Source organism: Orbicella franksi, chromosome 9 (genome assembly GCF_964199315.1).
Source record: "Orbicella franksi chromosome 9, jaOrbFran1.1, whole genome shotgun sequence".
NCBI lineage: Eukaryota > Metazoa > Cnidaria > Anthozoa > Scleractinia > Merulinidae > Orbicella > Orbicella franksi.
Window position 1 is genome coordinate 8,787,301 of NC_138153.1, and position 23,791 is coordinate 8,811,091.

At 38.5% G+C, this 23,791-nt stretch overlaps 4 non-coding genes and 1 pseudogene across 5 annotated transcripts; 1 reads left to right on the top strand and 4 right to left on the bottom strand.

Moving 5' to 3' along the window:
- The first annotated feature begins 931 nt into the window (after window positions 1-931).
- On the top strand, window positions 932-9,626 carry LOC145497334 (D-alanine--D-alanine ligase-like; annotated as a pseudogene). The gene is made up of 6 exons (XR_014050686.1): window positions 932-946; window positions 2,198-2,526; window positions 3,722-3,864; window positions 5,369-5,525; window positions 5,849-6,003; window positions 6,980-9,626. The product of XR_014050686.1 is annotated as a D-alanine--D-alanine ligase-like (transcript).
- A 5,796-nt stretch (window positions 9,627-15,422) lies between these two features.
- On the bottom strand, window positions 15,423-15,495 carry Trnav-aac (transfer RNA valine (anticodon AAC)). The gene has a single exon. It is a non-coding gene; the product is annotated as a tRNA-Val (tRNA).
- Window positions 15,496-16,949: 1,454 nt separating this feature from the next.
- Trnan-guu (transfer RNA asparagine (anticodon GUU)) lies at window positions 16,950-17,023 on the bottom strand. Its single transcript has one exon. It is a non-coding gene; the product is annotated as a tRNA-Asn (tRNA).
- Window positions 17,024-17,327: 304 nt separating this feature from the next.
- On the bottom strand, window positions 17,328-17,399 carry Trnad-guc (transfer RNA aspartic acid (anticodon GUC)). Its single transcript has one exon. It is a non-coding gene; the product is annotated as a tRNA-Asp (tRNA).
- A 562-nt stretch (window positions 17,400-17,961) lies between these two features.
- Trnav-aac (transfer RNA valine (anticodon AAC)) lies at window positions 17,962-18,034 on the bottom strand. The gene has a single exon. It is a non-coding gene; the product is annotated as a tRNA-Val (tRNA).
- Window positions 18,035-23,791: the final 5,757 nt, after the last annotated feature.

The following is a 23,791-nucleotide window of genomic DNA, read 5'->3' on the forward strand; positions in this document are numbered from 1 at the left end:
CCAGCTCGTTCTCAGCAGTCGTTCTCAGGCATGCCACGTTAATTGAAAGAAAGAAATATTTCAAATAAACAGAATAGGCTTAAAAATCCCTACTGGGGGAAGGCAGACCAGTTGGCTATTTACAAACATGACCGAGGAGTTGAACTTGGGTCTACCGAGAAACAACTCCAGCTAAGTGGTCAGAGCGGGACTTGAACCCGTAACCTCCGATCACCTCCGGATCTCAAGTCCGGTGCACTAACGGAGTCTAGGCCTCGCTGCCTCCTTTCTGCCGGCTTCAGAGCAAAGGTCACCGAGATAAACCTTAATGACTTTAGAAAAGTATTAGCCAGCCTTAATGTAACTTGGGACATTTTGTAAATTAAATTTCTGCTTAATATAGTATTTTAAAATATTCAGTATACAGATTTGTTTCATTTTAGCCGTTAATTGTAAATATTGTACAGAATTGTAGTTTGTATTTTACAGTATATTATGTTGATTTTTTTTGTTAATTTTCTCTCGCAAAAATTAGCATGTTTAATAGCTCCCCTTAAATTCGAGAAAATCAAACAACAATAACAAAAGATGTGCCGTAAAAGTTCGTAATCAGTTAGGGGGCGTTAAGCTACATGACAATCCTTGAAGCTTGTTGGTAGTTTTCCAGTTGCCCCAACTTCCTGTGATACTGAAGACTACGGCTAATGTCCATTGAACGTTCAGTTTACAACAACGCATAAATTGATCGATTACATGATTCAATTTAGGGCTGTTCAGTTAATTAGTTAATTGATTGATTGATTGATTGATTGATTGATTGAATGATTAATGGCCCCTGTCCTCTGCGAGAATTTCAAACTTAACATATCGTTTCTTAAATAATCAATTAATTTTAACTGCTCCGCCTGTTTTCCTTTCTTGTGTATAGACAAGACGCTAAAAGAGAACAATTATGGAGCAGCTGAAGGTGAGCATATGTGCACATAGGCTGGATTTTGAGGGATTACAGAAGTGACAACTTCTCGGAGATCTGAAATCTGGACATTGTTCTTGCACCTTGACCCTCATAATTATTTACCCACTCAACCCCCAAATTCCCTAAAACAAATCGATGTACCCACCGGCTACTCCAAACGAAATCTGCCGGGATTACAACACCTGTGTGCATGAACGGCCAAATTCCCACGAAATGTTCTTGAAACTGAAGTTTTGTTGTCGTGGGCTTCATAATAGTTGAAGGTTTTCTTGACCTCTGTTGTCTTTCCTTTTGATGGTGTCCCTACGCTAAGTTGAATGGGCCATCCGTAGCACTTACTCGGTGTTATGTGACGTTACTGATGAGTCGTTCAAGAATCGACATTGGAAAACAATTGCTGGTTTACAGTGTCACGCCATTCAAAATAGACTGTCAAAATAAAAATCAAAACCGTTCAGTAGATCAAGTCCAGAATCTGGGAAATGAAAGGTAGATATGCAAAGACTCTCGCCAAGATTCTGGTCACAGCAATTTTTCTTACGCAAGATATTAGGAGAAATTTTTTACCCAAATTTATAAAGATTTGTATGGAGACGCCATGCTGGTGCCCATCCGTATGGGCACCGACATGGCGGCCGGAAACCAGCAGAAATATCTGTCACTGAGTTTTGCTACAAAAGCGTGAATTTATTCCTCGAGGAACTCTAAAACATTAAAATAATACCTTTTCTAAGACACGAACAGTTCAGATGGCCAAATTCCCCGATATGTCACTTTTTTAACCATCATGACAGCTCTCCTGGCCGTCATGTAAATGCCGCGTCACGCAAAAGCTTAGAAATTCAAGCGTAGTATATCACAAAACCAAGAACCCATTCGGAACGAAAATTTGTATGAATATTAGTTTTCAGCAGCTCTTATACATCATTAAAGTAAAATCTTGGGAAGATCAATAGTTTTGTTGTTTGAATTTTAGTGACGTCATGTGAAAACCAGCTATAGAGTCGCCTCCTCCGTCCTGATCCAATCAGAGAGTCGCTTCTAAATGGCAAAGTTGACAAAGACCAAGAGAAAATGAGGGATTACATGGCCAACTAGTTTAATTTTTAATATGGTCGATCCCCGTTATATGCATTCTTCTTCTTCAAAGATAGCAAGATCACTGCGCTGCTCTTTTGCGAACCTACCGGTGCCTGTCAATCTGGATTCATTGAGTATAAGTACATCTCTTTATTAACTTAGTTTAATTTTAAATCACTTTAGATTTTGCATTTACTGGGTTCTCCATCCGACGACTTCAGTTTCAAGATAACCATTCTTTATTGTGGCGCTTTCTCTGATGACATGGGTAATGGAAAATATCGCTCTAGCTACGCCATTGTTAGGCCAGATGGCACTTGGTCATTTGTGAAGAAACTCTCTTCCATCATTGACGTTGAGAAAAGAGAAGAAATAACGAATGACGTTGAGCGAGTTGACCTCACAGCCGCCCTACAACACACTAAATCAGTTATCAAACCTGATGTGGCTTTGATTCATTTTGTTTGTTACAAAGGAACAACAATTTACAGGTCAGATATCTATATACTGTACTTTTTCATATTAAGCAATTAGATTATGAGCTCGAGATTTCTATCGTGTGATAGTTGACGAGGGCTGCGCCCTCGTCACCTATCACGCATAGAAATCGAGAGCGAATAATCTAATTGTTTCAGTATAAACCTACTAGTCGTTCAAAACTTTATCGAAATCTTCTTCACAGACACTTCGAAAACGCCAAGAAGCGGCCGTGATTTTGTTAACAAGGGCACACTGCTACGCTACTCACCATCTATCACAGAATAGATAGTGAGTAGCGTAGCCAATCAGAGAACGGCATTCGTGATGAAACGCTAGTAGATTTACACTAAAACTGAGTAGAGGTTTTATACGGATAGATCACACGAGTTAATAAGTGGTTTTCGTTTTTGACCTTGAAATGACGAAGCAAAAATCAAAAACAAAAGTATTCGTAAAATGAAAAATCAAATGAAAAATGAAAAAATGAAAAATAGATCGATGGCACTGTTCACGTTCCCATCGGCTAAAACAAAATGAATTTTGGAATACCCCCGTGCGGGGGATGTTTAGCTTTGTAGTGGGGTATTTCAACTGTCGTGGTCGACAAGTTCTTGATAAAAAAAAATCAGTTATACTGTTTAATTGAAATTAAAACATTTTCGCATTTTTTGAATTAAACTGCACAGGTGATTGCATGCAATTGACAAGTGAGACTACATGTACAGAGACGTAAAACTATCAAATTACAACATGCTCTTGTGTGGAACTGTAGATGCTCTACTTAATTAATGGAGTACCTTCAGGCGGTCGTTTCCCGTAAATCTTTTTTCTTTATTTCTGAACGTTTTGTTTCTCATTTCATCGTTTTGTTTCTGAACGAGGGAGACGTTTTAAATAAAGGACAGCAACAAGATTCTATTTGTTATGTTTGTATCAGGAGCATATCACATGTGATATGCTCCTGGTTTGTATGTATAATTTCGCCAGTAGTGTAAATTTTTGCGGGAATTTTTTTTGCGGATCATAAAAAAACTCACAAAAATCGCAAAAATTAGAACCCGCGAAAAATGAAATGTGCATGAATAACATTTTCTTTTACTATCACAGATCACTACATCTGTTCATGCTTAACATTCGATTTTCCATCAAAGTCTTGATTGAGTCTTGATTGAAAACCACTAAGAGCAACTTTGTTTTATTTTGAAGAGCTCTAATCGATGCCTTAGACATTCCAGTGATTGGTGGATTGGCAGAATCGCGATACCTTTCTATGGATAAACTGAAAACACGTGGTGTTTTACTTGCTAACAAGAATGTTTGGATTGCTGAAGGAGTAGTGTACAACAAAGGTAACTTGTCTGTTTGTTTGCTTTTATTTTTGCCATTTACAAATGTAATAACTATGTATATTATAGGCAAGGAAACCCAGAGAAACCAATTAAGACTTATGTAAAGGACTACCTTAAATACTTAAGTCTTAGCAAAAGAATAGCTAGTTTTCACATGACGTCACTAAAATTCGAACTACAAATCTATTGATCTTCCTGAGATTTTATTTAAATGATGTATAAGAGCTGCTGAAAACTAATATTCATACAAATTTTCGCTCCGAATGGGTTCTTGGTTTTGTGATAAACTACGCTTGAATTTCTAAGCTTTTGCGTGACGCGGTATTTACATGACGGCCTAGAGAGCTGTCATGATGGTTAAAAGAGTGACTTATTTCGGAGAACTTGGCTATCTGTACAGTTCGTGTCTTAGAAAAGGTATTATTTTAATGTTTTAGAGTTCCTCGAGGGATAAATTCACGCTTTTGTAGCGAAACTCAGAGACAGATGTTTCTGTTAGTTTCCGACCCCCATGTCGGTGCCCATACGGATGGGCACCAGCATGGCGTCTCCATACAAATCTCTCTAAATTTGGGTGAAAAATTTCTCCGCATATCTCGCATAAGAAAAATTGCTGTGACCAGAATTTTGGCGAGAGTCTTTGCATATTTACCTTCTTTCATTTCCCAGATTCTGGACTTTATTTATTGACCGGTTTTGATTTTTATTTTTTTGATCTATTTTGAATTGCGTGACACTAAAAACCAGCAATAAGTATGCTGTCATCAGCATACAAAATGATCATTATTTATGATAAAAAGTAGCTAAGCAAAACTAAACGCGCGAATGCCCAACAGCAAAGGAAGGAACAAAAAATTAAAGGTAATAAATTAAAAATAAAAATAATACAAAAAATAATAAAAAGACATTAAAAAAGCGAAAAAAGCACACACAAGCAAACTGAGAGAAGTAAAATGTACTTTAATATGCCAAGAAAGATGACTTAAGTTTAGAGGTGAACACAGCAATGTTAGAGGTATTTTAAATTTCAGTGCTAATTTCATAACTAGTCTGCGCATGTTTATTTCATCCATTTCATGTATCTATATTTGTTGTTTGTTTACTTATACCAAGAAAGATGGCTAAGTTTAGAGGTGAACACAGCAATACTGGAGGCATGTTGAATTTTAGTGCTAATTTTATTACTAATATGCGCATGCTTATTTCAATCATTTCATGTATCTATATTTGTTATTTAACGTGTCCTTGTAGCACTGTCTCAATATGGTAATGTGCGCTCAGTCAACAGTTATCTTGCGATATACGTATAGCTTAGTTTTGTGTGTTGAGGGGAAAAGTGATAACTTTTCTAGCTTTTCTATAATAGATGCAACAAAGTGTGCCTTATCAGCAATGTGTTGAATAAAAAAGCACTTATCTTGTGAAATCTCCCACAATATATCAGTCTTCAGTGATTTTAACCAACTAAGCCTAAGGAGAGTCAAGATTATCTTTTCCGTCTCAGGAGATCCCTTAACAGTTGAAGAAATCAAGTACCCGTGTGTGGTGAAAGCAAGCTTAGGAGAGGACACCAAGGCAGTGTGATTGGTGAAAAACCAGGAAACATTGCATGAAGCCATTGAGCATGCACTTTCCTTTTCGGATCATGTAATTATTGAAAGGTATAACTTTGCACCTGTAAACACGCTCGTCTATTCAAGTAACGACTGTACAAGGCATTACTTGTTAACCTGTCGTGCTCTAAGGAATATTTTATATTTTAATTCTGAATTTATCTTAGCGAATATAGTAATTGTAAGTAGTAACGTTATTGTAAATAGTCGTGCGTTTCTGTCATGAGCCCCTGGCTCGGGAGATTGGGCAACCACTCCCCACGTTTACGACTTAAAATAAAGATACCTTACCTTACCTTACCTTACCTGCCAGATACTTTCACTTGGCCAGGGTATCTTTTGAATCGCTTTTGAATTGGTTGATTCTACAGGTTCATCGAGGGAAGAGAAATCCGTTGCGCTGTTTTAGAATCTGTGAAATCTGGGAAGTTGAAAGCTCTGGCGTGCATTGAGTACAATGTTTGTCAGGACGACATTAGGAAAACCGAGGTCAAATTACAGTTAAACGAAAAGGGCCTTCCCCTTGGTAAGTATTCCTCTTCGTTTGTAACTTTAACCTATAGAAAGCGAGGGACTTCATCGATGAGTTACAGTAGAGGTTGGAAATCACAAGTGCAGCAGCCTGTCGTGAGCTTGTAATTCATTTGCTTGTCACACATACAAAATATAATATATACCAGAAAGTAAAGAAGAAAAGAAGCTGAAATTACGCGTAATCTATTACCTTAAATAAAAAAAATATATATTTGAACTGAACAATGAAGAATATCAGATAAATAATGGTAAGGGGTTGCAAAAAACAGTGATATTATCTTAATGTGAAAGAAAATGAGAATTGATTAGTAGCTTTGGAGAAAGCTCTGTTTCAGTTTAACTTTGAATGATGAAATTGGTAAGTGCTTTATATCATAATCAATAGCATTCCATATCTTAGGGCCCTAAAATCGAATATTAAATTTTCTTGCTTTGGGAAGATAGTAAGACTGTTTTGCACAATGCCTGGTATTGTAACTGTGGACGGTACCTAACTTAGTGAAGAAGGACTGGAAGACAGAGGGTAACAATTGATTATGAAATTTATACATGAAAGTGGCAATGACGAAGGTAACGAGATCAGAAAATTTAATGATCTCCAGAGACTTGAATAGCTGACTAGAGTGATGATCAAAGCTAGAGAATGTCATCACCCGTGCTGCTTTTTTTTCTAAGATAAAAATTGGATTTACAGTAGACTCATAAGTATTACCCCAGGCAATCAGTCCATAAATCAGAAAAGGATATACTAAGCCATAATATAAAGTTAATAAAATTTCTTGACTTAAGCTTACTACTGAGTTTGAGAAGTTATTTTAGCCGCAAAAACTCCCAACACGTTCAATTCAAACGGACCCAACATAATGAACCTTAGAACGCTGAATAATGGTGGCCAACATGCAATGTTGAGAGTGTTTCCAGGCGGCTTTACTGCCAACTCTAATTAGTGAATTTGCCTTTTTTCCTAGGCAAGTCTCCAGCTACTAAAACGTGGTTCCTTGATCCTTTAAAGGAAGGAGAACTCATCAACCGCATTCACCAGCAAAGTTACCGAGCTTTCCGAGAGTTGGGTCCCCAAGATTTTGCAGCGTTTGATTTCCGGATAGACCGCCAAGGGAACCCATTTTTTCTGGAATGTAATTTGTTCTGTTCCTTCGGTCGTCAGAGTCTTGTGAATGTTATTGCCAAAGAGTCAGGCATCACGGACGAAAGTCTGTTCGACATGATGGTCGAGAATGCTTTGTTACGGAGAAAGAAGTAGTAGCTATTAGTTCCGTTCACGTTGTAAGGGCTGGAAATAGACATCTAATTGACCGAAACTGGGAGAGAATGAAGGCTATAATCTACGCAACGTGTTGTCATTATCAGCGGGAGGACTGGAAACTATATCTAAAAATAACTTGTGGGTTTACCCTGAGAATAAGGCATCTTACCCTTCATCCTCTCATGTTAAAAATTAAAAAAAGATAGAACTATTTGGTAAATTTCTAGAAGTAGCTCTCTAGGTAGCATCCATGTCCAATACTGTCGAGTAGAATCGTACCGAAAAGAGAAATTTCGATTCGTACGATTCACGCGAACGGAATTTTTATACCAGCTGCCTGCAGGTAAAATGGTTACCTATACCACTTGATAGCTGCGTTATTCGTTCAAGAACTTTCCTTGGTTGTTGCAGAGAAAATGACTGTTTCCCATCGTCTCCCGCTTGTTAATCTGGCAATTGTTGTTTGTTTCTGGGAATTGTTCATACGCCCCTTTTGAAAGATATCTCGTAAAAAATTGAACCACCACGAACGAATTGCGCAACTGCTGGAATGTCTGCACTTAACAGGATATGAGATTCAAGTTTAAGAACTGCACGATAAAAGAGGAATATTAGACACCCGTCGCGTTACAAATCTATTGACTACGTGGCATTGAAAAAATAACGCAGGTATAAACTGGTAATTTTCCTGTGTTATATAAGCTTATTGTCATGTAGTTAAATAAACTCATTAATGTGGCAGTGACCAACCCGAAAGCCTTGGCTACTTTGGTCACTGCGCACATTTTATTTTCTATTTATTGTAATTTTTTTTTTCTGTGTGGTTGTTATTAATATCATGTAATATTTATAGATTGATTGTTAACAATATGAAAGTAGTACAAAACAGTAAAAACAATCTAAAAGTCTAGGGTTGCCAGTGCCCTCTGTATATCATAGCAGGTAATATAAAGGGTATGAAAGAGGATGTTGTTGTTGTTTTGTTGTTGTAATCCTTTCGTAAAGCTGAAAAAATAACATAGGAAAACAAAACTAAGCAATTTAAATTTACAATGGCGTTGAAAATATTCTGTAACACTTGTTTTATCTCATATGCTCATCATAATGTCAAGCTTTACATGCCTCACTGCTGAATTCCTCCAGACAAATCCAACAAGTGGGCTTTCAGCCTGATTTGACTTTTCTTCAGGCAAAGAAGACAAATATGGGCGACTTCTTTCGACTTTACGTTGTTGCTGACTCCTCAACGAGCTTTCTCTGTTTCAGACTGCGTGCCTTTCGTTTCACAACGTTTGCAGGTACACAATGTATATGACTTCATTGCTGTAGGTAAATGTCCATGCTCTTGTAATGTGATGAGCTCCTGGAGCAGTTTTTATAATCTTTGCATGGATATGGCTTTGTTTCTGTGAGTTCGTTCACGTTGTTTATGTTATGGTGTTAATGATTTAGGTTTACACAATAGGAAACTTTATTAGGTGTAATGGTTACGTAAGATATATTAGCGGAGCTCCGGTGGCCCGAAGGGCCGCCAAGCGGAGCCTCATACTCATATAGGAGAGAAAAGGAAACCCATGAGTTGATTTTCTCATGGTCATCATGGCTAGCGGTATTGCTCGTAGGCGCGTACGCACGACGGCGGCGACGACGACGGAGTCGCGCAACATGGCTGCCATACTCCAAATAATAGGTTGACAGAGACATGCAGTCTTGGTTTACCGTGTACTTCTTTGATATTGGACATCCATGTTATATTCAATTGACACCTGTCAAAACAAGGTATCCGCTGACCAGTATCACGTGACCATATCGCGGGCTCAAGTTTACAGCTTATCGAGGTCGCGTGTTTTTTGAAAGTTGACCGCTGACCAGGTGCTGGTTTTCGATTGAATCGCGGGCTCATCTCAGGTTAACTTGCTGAAAACAGGGCAGGATTGTTCGGAAGCCGGTTAACGCTAACCAAGGATTAAAAGTTAACCGAATTTTAACTTTTTTTTCTATGCAAATGTTTTTTGGCTGCTTTGTTTTGTGTATACAGTGATTATTAAAACTCAAAACAGAAGGCCAAACAATATACAGAAAACCGCGCCGCAAAGCTACAAAACTGAAATCAAAATTCTACGTTCTCCTGGGTTATTTGGCTCTCATCAACGCGGCCCAGGAGCTACGCTTTTAGGCTGGCCTAAATCTATATATTACGTAACACATGTCCCTGAGCGGAACCTTAAATAGTCAAGTTGCATGCATGTTTGGATTATTGGAATTGTATAACTGACGTTTAGCTTAGTAAACATTAAAGTTCGGTCGGCCGTTTTATTCACGAAATAGCCTCATTATTCAGCGCTTGGACACAACAGTTTACATGGTAATGATTGGATAAAGTACCCCTTGTGATACGAATACACCTGAAAATGGGTTTATTCCCGTGTCAGCGTGTGTTCGTATATGTCTCGGTGTTCGTTCACGTGTGTGTGTTTTCTCATGTCTTTCACAGTCTGTTCGTCGGTTAAAGAACTTATCACAATGCTTGCATTTAAACGGCTTCTCCCCTGTATGAATTTTTTCATGTGATCTACGTGCTGATGAATCACTAAAACACCTATTACAATGCTGGCATGTATACGGCTTCACTCCTGTATGTGTTCGTTCATGTCTCAAACAGTTTGATTTATCCCTAAAGCTCTTATCGCAGTGCTTGCATCTACAAACTGTACACGGTGGTTTAACGCCTGTATGTATTCGTTCATGCCTCTTGCAGGCTGTTGACTGGCGAAAACGCTTATCACAATGCTTGCAGGTATACGGCTTCACTCCTGTATGTGTTCGTTCATGTCTCTCGCAATGAGTTGGTTGCCTGAAGGACTTGTCACAGTGCTTACACGTATACGGCTTCACACCCGTATGTGTCCGTTCATGTCTCTTGCAATTCGACGATTGACTGAAGCACTTGTCACAATGCTTGCACGAATAAGGCATCATTACATTGTGTGTCCATTCATTTTGCTAAGACAGTTAGCTCTGGAGTCAAAACAGATTCTGCGGTTTCCTAAGGAAATGACAACGGAAATTTGGTATGTTGTGTTGCTCTTACTACGCTAAAGAAGCGTGGCCGAGTGGTTTAGGCTCCGATTAGGGCGAATGCAGATTCAAGATCACTCGGATCATGGTGCATCAAAGCATAGCGATCAAAGGAACCGATGAATCCTTCTCAAGTATGGTCGGGTCCTTTGATCCACCATAATCAAAGTGGTCTTGGGTAGTTGATCCTGATCCAAACCATCCCCAAGAAACGCACCCTTTTAATACCTAATATTTCAGGTACGGATCCATACCACTTTTCACCCTTTTTCGGAAATCGGTCAGATTTTTCAGAATGACTTAGAAAAATTTTGCTATGTTGTCGAAATCTTCTTTCATTTTGTTTGTCGTATAAACAAATTTAATAATCATATTGCATGCAAATTTAATAATCATATTGACTGTAAGACGTCAATCATTATCAATTTGATCATTTTGCACTGGCAAATTCACTCTTCTGCACTGGTGTGGGATGAATAGACCTGTTCTCAGCTAAACATGGCCAAACAGAATCTAAAATTTGTTGTAAAACAACAAATTTTATTTACTGTTTGCATATTACTGACTGAAATAAAGGAAATGAAACAGATACTGTCATGGTTCAAAACATGTTGCAAGGTTTGAGGTGAACATAAGGTACCATTTCTACTTTCTTGCTGAACAACATGTAGTTCTATTTGGGCCAGCAGAATGACACTGCCCAATTTTGAAGGAGATATCAACATATTGACACAAAAAAAATTAACTTTAGTATTAAACATAAAATTAATTATTTAGCCTCAAGGATTTATATGTATTTTGGATAGAAGAGCAAATTCTCTTCTTGCATCTAATTGGCTCATGAACAATAGAATTAAGCAAAGGATGGGAGTCAGAAAAATACAACTGCAAACCACTTCGTTTTAGCAAAAATTCCCCATCAGTTATTAGCTTCTCTCCTGTTGTTTCATAAACAGTGGAATCAAATAGGCCTATATATCGACTTGAGTCGATTTCAAGAAATAATTTATCCACAATATGATGTTTGCCCCCAATGTGTATTTTTTTTTTATTTTGTTGAGGTTTAAATTTCATTTATTAACATAGTTTGTTAGTTAATTCATGGAAGAATCCCTAGTATGGTGCTGAGCTGCTTTTGGATACCTCTATCTCCATTGTTCCTTTTAATTTAGTTGTGTGATACACTTATTGTGGAGAAAACTGTGATAAAAGTCATGAAAGGTTTAAAATTAAATTAAAAGGCTCCCAAATTCAGTGAAATTGTACCAAGGATACTATTACTTTTTTTTACAAGAAATAATTGTATGCTTGAGTCTTAAGAAAAAGACAGTACACTCAAAGCCAGAAGGTTTTTACTTTGCTTTGAGATTTTGTTTTACACTGCAGTATGATGAATTCGTAACAGTTAAGGATTATGAGCCCAGGGGGAAGGAGGGAGAAGACACCCATGTGAAAAGGTCAGGGTTGCTTTTCACCTCTCTTTAAGGGTATAAATCATAGATTTTTGTTTCACTAAAGGGCATTCAAAACAAATGCCAAGTGCTATTTGTAGCCACCAATGTATCTTTTCAAAAAGAAAGAACAGCATTGGGTTTTGGCTCATGGAGCGAGGTAACAGTGGCTGCTTGTGACCGTGTGACATGGTGAAGGAGAATGTCTGGCCCTACACCCACATAGGGTTATGGTTGAAGAAGAAGAATGTATCTGTCAATCTTGCCCTCTAAGATATAATAAAAAACACCATAATATCCATTTTAAGTGGTATCTTTTAGGGGTCAAATACAGCTTGTGCCACACCCAGATTTGTCTCCTTTATGGGTTTAATTCAAATTTTCCAGTGAGCATCTCCAACCTTTTCACCTGGGAGTTAACCCTCTCCCCCCAGGATTGCATGGCAGTTGGCTCTGGTGCTGTTATGGCTTTATTGACCCAAACGTAGAACACAAAAGGAATTAGAGTGACATCTTATAGCGATTAGGACTTTAATGACTAAAAAAGCAAACTGAAAGTGGACAGCTCAAATTCAAGCTTACAGTTGACTCTCCATAACTCAACTCAAGGGAGGCTTAAAAAGGTTTGGGACTTCAGACTGGAGGTAAAATGTAGACTGCTGACCAGGGGTAAAATGCAGACTACAGGCTGTTGAATATTTAACTAAATCATGTTACTATTTCCATCACAGAGAGCTAACCGTAAACAGGTTAACCAGGTGGTTATTAAGGCTAACCTGAGTGATGTTCAGGCTAACCCGAGTGATATTTAGTTTAACTGGAGTGATATTCAGGCTAACTGGAGTGCAGACTTTCACTGCAGTTAGCCTGAATAATAACCCTGTTTATGGTTAGCACTCAATAATGAAAAAAAAAAAAATGACATATACTTATTAAGAAGTCTGTAGTCTGCAGTCTGCGTTTTACACTGACCTTTAAACTAATTTACTGTGCCTTTCACTAACATGTGGACTCTAAAATTCGAAGCTCAACCAACAAATGCGTTTTTCGTTACCGTCAATCAAATGTTCGGCAGCTCCTCCCAGCTTCCGACTACTGCCGAGCGCGCGGTAATCAAATCAAATCGTTGAGCACAGTTTGGACAACATAGTCGGAAGCTGGGAGGAGCCACTGAACATTTGATTGACGGTAGCGAAAAACGCATTTGTCGGTTGGGCTTTGAATTTTGGAGTCCGCATGTTATTGAAAGGCGCAGTAATGTTTTGGACTACAGTATTATTCGTTCTGGCTTAACACGTTTTGACAAATTCAAACATAGTTCGACTTATGGAGATTAAAATTATAACAAAAACCCCGAAAATTGCTTCGTTATCGGGAGGTCACTGAATGTCTGACGGAAATCCAGGGGAAATCGATTTTGGTTCGTGTTAACACGATGTTTTCAGCGAGGGTTCGAGTTCTGTATTTGGTCATCCCGACAGACGAGGTTATTTCAGGCCCTTTATTGTTATTCAGTGAGATGCATAGATCAAGATATGTTCGTACATTCTATAAATTAGCTAGACAGGAAAAGGGTATTAAATACACTCTCTTACCTTGTTAACAAACAACCACGACGTCTTTCACTAAAGGCCCAAATGCACGCCGCCATTACAACCCTTACACTGAAGCCCAGTCACTAAAGTCGAGCATAGCAGAAAGTTTGGATCGTTGGCTTGGACACATGAAGGTAGGAACGCGGGAACGGGCGAAACATGAACGCGCGAACGCCCGAGCCCCTGAACGCCAGAGCAGAGGTTACTTTGTTTTGCGACAAGAAACCATGTGGCATTACAGACAGGCTAAGAAATGCAATCTAAATAACATAGTCATGTCTCATTGACTTTCATTATAGAACTTTTAGGTTCACTATAGAAATCCGTTGTACCAGGTTAGCGCAGGCGCAAAAATCCCTTTTACGCATTTTCTCCACCCATGAAAAAATCATTTAATTCTCTGCAGAGGAAAGAGCCCATATCGCACACTAGACACTGAATAAACGATACATGTAACTAATCATCATCAGAGACCGTTTCCAGGTTAGTGGGGGCACTGAGGAAACGTCGAAACGGTGGGTAGAAAATCGGTAAACAAAAGTTGGAGAGAAAGCGAGGAGCTGCTCCTGATCTGAGGACTGAGAGACTGACTCAGTTCAAAATAGTTCCCTGTGATCATAAATGTTGGCTTCTGAGTGGGCATAGAATCGCCCAATTGCTGGTTTTCAGTGTCACGCAATTCAAAATAGATCAAAATAAAAATCAAAACCGCTCAATAGGTAAAGTCCAGAATCTGGGAAATGAAAGAAAGTAAATATGCAAAGACTCTCGCCAAAATTTAGGTCACAGCAATTTTTCTTATGCGAGATATGCGGAGAAATTTTTTACCCAAATTTATAGAGATTTGTATGGAGACGCCATGCTGGTGCCATCCATATGGGCACCAACATGGCGGCCGGAAACCAACAGAAACATCTGTCACTGAGTTTTGCTACAAAAACGTGAATATATCCCTCGAGAACTCTAAAACATTAAAATAATACTTTTTCTAAGACATGAACTGTTCAGATAGCCAAGTTCCCCGAAATAAGACACGTTTTTAAACCATCATGACAGCTCTCTAGGCCGTCACGTAAATGCCGCGTCACGCAAAAGCTTAGAAATTCAAGCGTAGCGTATCACAAAACCAAAAACCCAGTCGGAGCGAAAATTTGTATGAATATTAGTTTTCAGCTACTCTTATACATCGTTTAAGTAAAATCTCAGGAAGATCAATAGTTTTGTAGTTCGAGTTTTAGTGACGTCATGTGAAAACCAGCTATTGCTGGTTTTCAGTGTCACGCCATTCAAAATAGATCAAAATAAAAATCAAAACCGCTCAATAGATAAAGTCCAGAATCTGGAAAATGAAAGAAGGTAAACATGTAAAGAGTCTCGCCAAAATTCTGGTCACAGCAATTTTTCTTATGTGAGATATGTTGAGAAATTTTTTACCCAAATTTATAGAGATTTGTATGGAGACGCCACGCTGGTGCCCATCCGTATTGGCACCAACATGGCGGCCGGAAACTAACAGAAACATCTGTCTCTTAGTTTCGCTACATAAGCGTGAATTTATCCCTTGAGGAACTCTAAAACATTAAAATAATATTTTTTTTAAAGACATGAACTGTTCAGATAGCCAAGTTCCCCGAAATAAGTCACTTTTTTAACCATCACTACAAGCCTCTAGGTCGTCATGTAAATGCCGCGTCGTGCAAAACCTTAGAAATTCAAGCGTAGTGTATCACAAAACCAAAACCCATTCGGAGCGAAAATTTGTATGAATACTAGTATTCAGCTGCCCTTATACATCATTTAAGTAAAATCTCAGGAAGATCAATAGTTTTGTAGCTCGAATTTTAGTGACGTCATGTGAAAACCAGCTATCGGCGGGTAGCGCGTTCACAGTACGTCTTGTGTGTTCTAATAAGAAGCCTATGCTTAGCTAGCTGTTCATCATAGTCTTCCTCGTTTACCAAGATTTACTCAAAAAGTTCAAAAAGGGAAAGAAAGAGAGACTGAAACTAAGAATAAACAAGTATGTTTCCGGCCGGGCTCGAACCGGCGACCTTCCGCGTGTTAGGCGGACGTGATAACCACTACACTACGGAAACCACATGAAAAAATTTGTTGTTATCTTAGAATGCGTTCCGACATACAGATTGACAGACAGACCGACTTGTCTGACAGACGACCAGAACAACAGACCGACCGACCGACAAACCGACAGGCCGACAGAGCGACAGAGCGACAAACTGACAGACTGATTGAACGAATAAATGATTTTTTTTTTTTACAATACGAAACAGAGATACTTTCAAAAACAGCAGATATTAAATATTAGAGGAAGAAAAATAGTCTTGAATTCAACGAATCAACTGCCAGATTCAAGGAGTTGGGTCTAGCAGGAGGTAATGGATTCCTGGGTCTAGTTATTAATGCAAATCTGGCATGTTCCTCGGTAGTATACTGGTGAGTTTCCCCGCTTGTCACGCGGGAGACCGGGATTCGATGTACTTTATATGTACTTTTTCATGTACTTTATATGTACTTTTTCATCTCTTACCTTTTTTGTTTGTTTGTTTGTTTCGGGTAAAATGCCTCAGAACGCTCTTCTGATTTCTATATGTATAAGATTCAGACGGCATCACATTGGTAGAAAATAAATTACTTGGAATAAAGCAAGATGCCATAAACAGTTCGAGTGAGAAAGAAAGACAACAACAACAACAACAACAACAACAAAAATAACAACAGGACAGTTATAAAAAACTAACGATGTGAAAGAAAGACGGAAAGGAGAAAAGGATATAGCTTTCTCCAGCTGGGCTTGAAAAACCCTTCATCCTCATAGTTTTACGTAGAAATCTTGGAGCCGCGGATGGGCCGCGGGGATGTAAGTGTACATGTGCACCCGGTACGAAAATGGTTGAAAACAACTAAAATTTCTCTAGACACTACCTATGAAGAAACACACAACTGTGTAGATATAGAGAGACCTGTAGGTCAGCAGGGTCCTCATGGCAGATTATTGCAATGAAGTATGGCTCAAGCGGTAGTTTACAGAATTCGCTTAACAAAATGATTGATAAACGCCTTGAAATGAGAACGTTTAATTTACATTAATATCAGAAAAGAATAAGTGTATGGTGGGACTGGGAGAGACAGAAACGAATCGAATTTTACGGGAGTTTGCTTAACTAGGAGCCTCAATCGTAAACAATTTAAATGAAAAATTTAAACCATCGCTTTCCCCATTTCTTATTTTATTCTGATAAAGATTATCTTTGACAATTAAAATGAAAAATTAGGACCCCCCCTTCCCCAATTTTAATGATGGAAAAAATGGCGCCTTTTTGGTTTGGCGCCAGTTCATCATTGCTTCATCATTGATCATTCCGACGAAGATTGTAAGTAGAATGCTTGAGAATACGGTTAAAACTACTAGCCTCCGCTGACTAATGAAGTACGGTTCAAGCTCTAGGTTCAGTGATTGACATAGGCCTAGAAATTAGAAACGTATAATTTACATTGGTTCCGGAAAAAAAGATAATAAAGCAAAACTGTGCGTCCCCGGGTGGGCTTGAACCACCAACCTCTCGGTTAACAGCCGAACGCGCTAACCGATTGCCCCACGGAGACATTCATGAAAGCACTGTGAATTCAGTTAAAAAAAGAACCATTGCATTATTTCTTCCTCTGCTACATGTATAACAACAAAAATTTAACTAAAGAAGCTCAGGCATAGCCATTTTTCTTGGGCAATAATGTCCAGGAGGGCAAGTCGCAGTGAGGTTAACCCTATGTGAAAGTTCCTTTTTGATTTGATCTGTTAATCAGGATGAGAAAAATTTATATATTAATTGACTAACCGATCTCAAAAATAATAATGAAAACAAATATAAAGACGCGGATAAATTATTTCTAATCAAAAATATATTCAATCCTCCCCGGCGGGGAATCGAACCCCGGTCTCCCGCGTGACAGGCGGGGATACTCACCACTATACTACCGAGGATTTGGGATGACAGCATTGGACAAGATGCCCTGTTCAATTTCGAACCACTGTTTCGAAAAAATTAATTGGGGGTTTGCTGGTTTTGAAACAAACTCTACTCCAAAGAGTTCATTACCTATGAAGGAAAAAAAGAGGTAACATTACATAAAAGATTGAAGCGAGAGAAAGAGTCATAAGAGCTTTAATCAGTGTGTCAAAGGAGAGATGGGCTATGGCCTTACTTCCTATATTCCAGGCGAATTAGTATTTTTACTCAGTCACCCATGCTCCCCAAGAAGTTGTTACACAGTCCGTGACGAATAGTTTTGTCGAAGGTAGAGGTAAACTGCCATAAAAAGGAGTCTGCATAAAACGGGTGATGGGTTCTCAATTAGTTATCGGAAAAAGGTGTGAGAAAAGTCTTGCAACCAGAAACGTTTATTGAGGGCTAGTCGTCTTCAATTTGGTAGAAAATGCATTCGTTGAATACAGAAGCGTACCATGACCAGGAAAAATGGAACATCATGGTTGTAAGAAAATAGAGAAGTTAGTGAAATAAAGAGAAAAAAATATATAACAAGCCTGTTTCCGGCCGGGCTTGAACCGGCGACCTTCCGCGTGTTAGGCGGACGTGATAACCACTACACTACGGAAACCGCTGAAAGTTATGGTTCTCATTTTGGCAACATTCGGATGTAATTAAAATTTTTACTGACAAGCTGACTGACTGACTGACTGACTGACTGACCGAATGAAAGAATGAATGAATGAACGAATGAACGAATGAACGAATGAGCGAACAAACGAACGAACCAACGAATGAAGGAATGAATGAATGAACGAACGAATGAATGAATGAGTGAATAAATGACTGACCGAGTGATTTCATTTTTTTTATAAGGACCTATAAGGAGGGAAATCAGTATCAATAGGGATACACTCGAAAACAACCGACTTTATGTGAGGAATACAAATGCACTGCATCAACAAATCACCTGCAGTTTTAGGGATTTAATTCTTTTCTTTCCACGATATCACGTCTTATCCTCGGTAGTATAGTGGTGATATCCCCGCCTGTCACTCGGGAGACTGGGGTTCGATTCCGAGCCGGGAAAAAAAACAGCGTGTAAAAACAGATGAGAAATCCAAACGAGAAAAGAGTTTGCTGGCATTGAAAGTACTAGATTGAGGTTTAACGTTTATTTTGTTAAACGACAAGTTTTGAGTGGCTCTAACACAGTGCTAGGGGTGGAATTCATTGAACGTGATAAAGCTTGTGATTGGTTACCGTTGCAAGCGCAAGCCTGTGATACTTTGTGAAGTTTCCCGCGGATTTAAGCTCAGAATTTTTTTCTGATTAAGCTTGCAGACTATCATCGACTTTTTGAACCTTTGTGGTAGTTTGGGTTTTTCGTTCGTGATTTCAAAAGTAATAAAATTAATACAATCAAACTTAAACTTGACATATTTTGCAAATGTTTCGCTTTATAATGAAGCCTTGAAATAGTGCATTCATACTTCCCTGCTCGATAAGCTCGCCAGTTTTATATCTCACTTTCAATATTGACACAAACATCTTACAGTTGCCGAGTTTAAAGATTGTGTAAGATCTTGCAAAGTTTGTTTCTTTTGTTGAAAGAAATCTTCTTCTATTATTTTTTTTCCAAATACATTGCAGTCACTTATTCTCGAAAATCCTCCATGTGCGAGCCAAGCACTGGGTTGCATGTCGTTGTGTTTAGAGAACTAATTAAATTATGCATACATTCACTGAAGATAAAATAACTAATTTTAATTATATTTTTGAAAGAAACAACTTATGACCTTCGTTTGTGCCATCTCTATGTAAGCGGTGCGTCGCCATTGCGTTTGATAAACCACGTGCACGAAGCAATTTGTTTATTTGCCCTGCTCCTACTCCTGGGACAAGACCTCCTAAAACAATTCCTCACCCCCCGGACGTAAAGAGAATTTTTGTAGGAAAGCAATATGAAATCAAAAGAGACTACTTTAATAATTATCGAGTACCTGTATAATTGAGTAAAATGTTTGTCAGTTAGTCCTATGATCATATAAAATCGGCAGCTCTTGATTTAACTTTTTAAGAAAGTCAGATTTTTTTGGAATAGCTTTTTATACGACTTTTATAAGTAGTATACAACAGAGAGTTCTGCGACCGGGACACATGGACACAGTGACGTCACAATACCCCAAAGGTTGACGTCATCAAAAATGATGACATCATAATCTAAATATAGAATAGTGACATCATCGGGATGGAGGGGTGTAGGGTTCCTTTGGAGGTGTTACGTCATAATTTCACAATAGGTAGAATGATGTAATAGAATTATTTTTAGTAACAGAAGTCATGTGATTTTCTCATTATAAAGAGGTCAAATTTTAGGAATATATTAGTAAGCTTAACATGGGTCTCACTCTCTCTGCTCGTCGAATACGATTTAACACCTACCGCTTACTGGCTAGAAATCTGATCACTCCTAACAGTGAAATAGTTTTGCTGAAAGAAGCATTTTGTGGTCTACCAGATACCAAGCGTTCCAAGTTAAAGAACCCTCATTCTGAAGAACCCCTGCCCAATTCGGCCCATTATTGAGTATAGAACAGGAAGAAATACATTTCAGCAGGGTAATTTAGTAACAGAATAAAATATACTTTATTTCTAGTACGTGTACTTCATTTTCCGACCTAAGAAACATTAATTATGTATAGGCGACAAGGAAATTGCTTTTCCGTGTTTGGACCGTCAATTTGTATTTTCACTTTAAATAGACGCTAAGCAGAAAAGAAATTTCCTTTGGACATGATTACTACCGGCTTTAGCACCTTGGGCCAAAGTCTATATGAATCTCGGTTGCACCTTATACGCCTCAGTCATTAAAAAATCTCTGATTGCGAATAAATCGATTTCTATTTGGTCTGTAAACTTAATAGACAGAACAAAACAACTCTGCTTGTTCAAATGCAATAGAGTTTTCCATTGCTTCTTTGTTATTGCAAAATAATCTCCCTGGGGTCATTAACGCCTAAAGTTATGCAAGTAGACAAGACTGAGAAAATGAAGGAATAAATGTTTTCAAACTGAGACGCTTATTGCAATCAACTACTCTTTAACTATTTACAACTCTCAGAGCTCTAACTTGTGAAGTGATCATTACAAAGTCCTACAGTTTGTTCTTTTTATCCGGTCATGATCAAGTACACTGAAGCATACTTTGTACTCAGAAGCCTTTTCGATAATTCTGTTTACACTGGCTGCGAAGTTATTAGTCGTTTATTTCAATGAAACTTCTCAAACGTAAGAACGTGAGAAAAGTAAGGGGGATCTTTTTATTTCATTTCATATTACTCTCTTGGTTAATAAAGCTATATTGTTTAATTTTCTTCCTTTGATAGATTACCTTTTGCGTGTAAGATTTGTTTTGCATTCGGCCTTTTCGGCTGCTTTTTCTCCTAAAAGTAATTAAATTAGCTCAAACTTACGTGAATTGACCAAGAATAACAAAATCTTCAATTGATCATCATGCCTTGTCGAGGGTTTACCTGATTATCCATCACCTCAAGCATGAATCTATCCAATTTAAATGCAATTATAAACTCACGTTTCTGTTAATTCGGTTTTGTTTGGCAAAGGAAACAACTTTGTTTTTTTAACCACTTAACTGTCAATTAATTAAACCATGTCTGGATAAAATTACGGCGAGAAAAATAACTTTGACGGCTAGTCCAGTTTGTTGCGTGCGATGACGGGACAAAATCATTGTTTATACCCGATCCATCAAACGCTTTTTATAGTTGTTTCAATGCAAACGAGGAATACGAGAGGCGTTTTTATTCAAATTCTTATGACCCGTACCCTGGATTCCGTTACTGGCAGCAATTTGAAGAGATGGCTTCAGGGAGACAATCTTTTTCGATCGCTAGTGGTGCAAGCAACAGCACAAACGTAAGCAAAAGCTGCTCGTCCAATTTCACAAGTTGCTAGCTTGACTTATAAACCATCGGGAGATTGATGATCATTGATCGACGTAAAATCACACACGTTGGTATAAACAGCAGAGTGCCAATTAGTGTGAAAATGTATGGTGTCGCGTGATGATAATTTCCCATTTTCATGATCTGTTTGTGATTTGAAGTATTCGGCAGATTTCTTCCAGTGCTTGAAGTATAAGTGGAATGGATGGTTATGGCGATGGGTGGGCGACTTTGCTGAGAAGAGGGCTGTGGTAATCGTTGGTGCTGGTGTTATAACCGGGTATTATAATTACAATCGGCGATTATCATAATCGGCTTGGAGGCGTAAAAACTTTATATGTCACCAGGAGCCATAATCGGGGAAGGAGACCGTAAGTCTTGGGATCCGCGCGCACCTATGATATGGGACATATGGTGTTCTATTTTTAGAACAAATTGCGCTATCCTGACGTCATATATCCGGGCGGATCCACGCACATGTCGGGGGCTCTCGCGTGGATGTTGTCACGTTGCGTGATCAAATGGTGAGAGTTGAGAGACCTTGAAAGATTATCTTGCGTATTTTTCACAGCGATGGCAGGGAATAAGGCAGGGAATACGAACCAGGGCGCTTATATGTAGTTTTATGCTCTGAGCTAACGGAAAAGGTGGGTTTTTCAGTGTCGAAAACAAGACTTTAATCTCCCGGTGGGAATGAATAATAAGATCTGCTCGCGCTAGTTGTAAGCTTACACGTATGTTTTTGCGTTTGTTCTAACTTAAGAATATAGCAAGAAAACTCTCTACTCTGGTATCGAGTTAATTTGTGAGTTTCTCAGACAATGGTTAATCATAACCAAAACCTGTTTTGATAGTTTCTTATTGTTTCTGCTTGTTTGGTGAGTTTGCAAAAGTTTTTGAAAGGAAAGTCTGACGCGTACAATTAGCTCATTTGCATAGTGCAGCTCGTGCACTTTCAAGTCCGAGTCGGTGTTTTCAATTGTCAACAAATCTTGACAAAGATTTCTTTCGTTATCTTTTGTGCTGAGATGCTGCAACAAATTTCACGAACGCAAAAAGGCTACTAACATCATGTGTGTTTCTTCAACATAAACATAGTGAAGTTTTACACTGCAAAAATGAAAATAGACAAGGAGTTTTGATAACTCGATCTACAAAATCGAAATCGTTATTCGAAGTTGATTAAAGAAAGCGTCATCGTAACTTTGCTGATTATTTCTGCTTTATTCGCATATTTTCAGCTTAGCTTTTAATATGTTCTCAAACATTTATCAATCTTAAACGTATTCAAAAACTACAGAGTTATTGTTTGAGTTCGATGTACGCTTTCACACGAAAGTGCGGCGGAAGTAAATTTGTCATGTTTACTGACTGTACAAAACAAGCATCAGCGGGCACTCTCATTCATCGACAACAGAGAATTTACTGAATTTTTACACGAATAAAACTGAGCAGTATCTACGGACGTAAAGTTATTGGGCCTTGATGAAACATCAAGCGTTGCTTACAATTGAGGCGAAACTCAAACTAGCAATTATTTTGTTTTACTTTTCGGTCGCGATAGACTGGCAAATTTCTCGCAAGCGTGTGGCAAGAGGAGTAGGAAACTATGAAGTCCTGAAGCTCTGCTATGTCTAAACATATCCAGCTGGTTTTTTGCTGCGTAATGGGAAGCTGTTAATTTTCAACATATGTGAAATTTAAAGTGGAGTAATGTTCAGCTCATGTAAAAGAAGCATCCGTCGGAACACAACTTGGTCAGCAATATATATCTAAGCTTAAAGCGGAACATACCTAAATTCGACACTATCTTACTTCACTCAAACTGGAGCAGCTTACGACGAAAATACTCAAGCAAAATTCCAATAGACGTAAACGCGCTGAGTTGTGGGCTAAAAACATGAAAAATTTCGGGAATTTCGGACGCCATTCCCCCCGCGCGACATCCGCAAAAATCCTCGCAGCATGTACGCGCGTGTACCGCAGGCGATGGCGCAATTTGTTCTAAAAATAGAATTATTGTCCCATATCATGGGGACAACCCCAATACTAGAAATGGCGCGCGCTTACGGTCTCCGTCCCCGATTATGGCTCCTGATGTCACATCACACAAAACTGGATCTTTGGCTCGAAGATCTATAGTAATGAGTTGTGGTAATAGTTCTAACAAAGCAGAGATATTAATGTGACGTAAATTGTTATCTCGTAGTAAAATCGAAGTGTACTTCTCAACCCTTGTCTGTGAATCTGGTTCGGATGACATACAGTCGATAATCTACTTCTCGAAGCAAGCGTTTGTACCGCATAGAATAGCTAGTAGGATGAGTATGGATAAAGACATCTTGTATTCTGGAAAATCCTTGAGAAATTCGAGATTTCCTTTACCGTGAAATTATTAACTGACCTATCATCTTTACTAT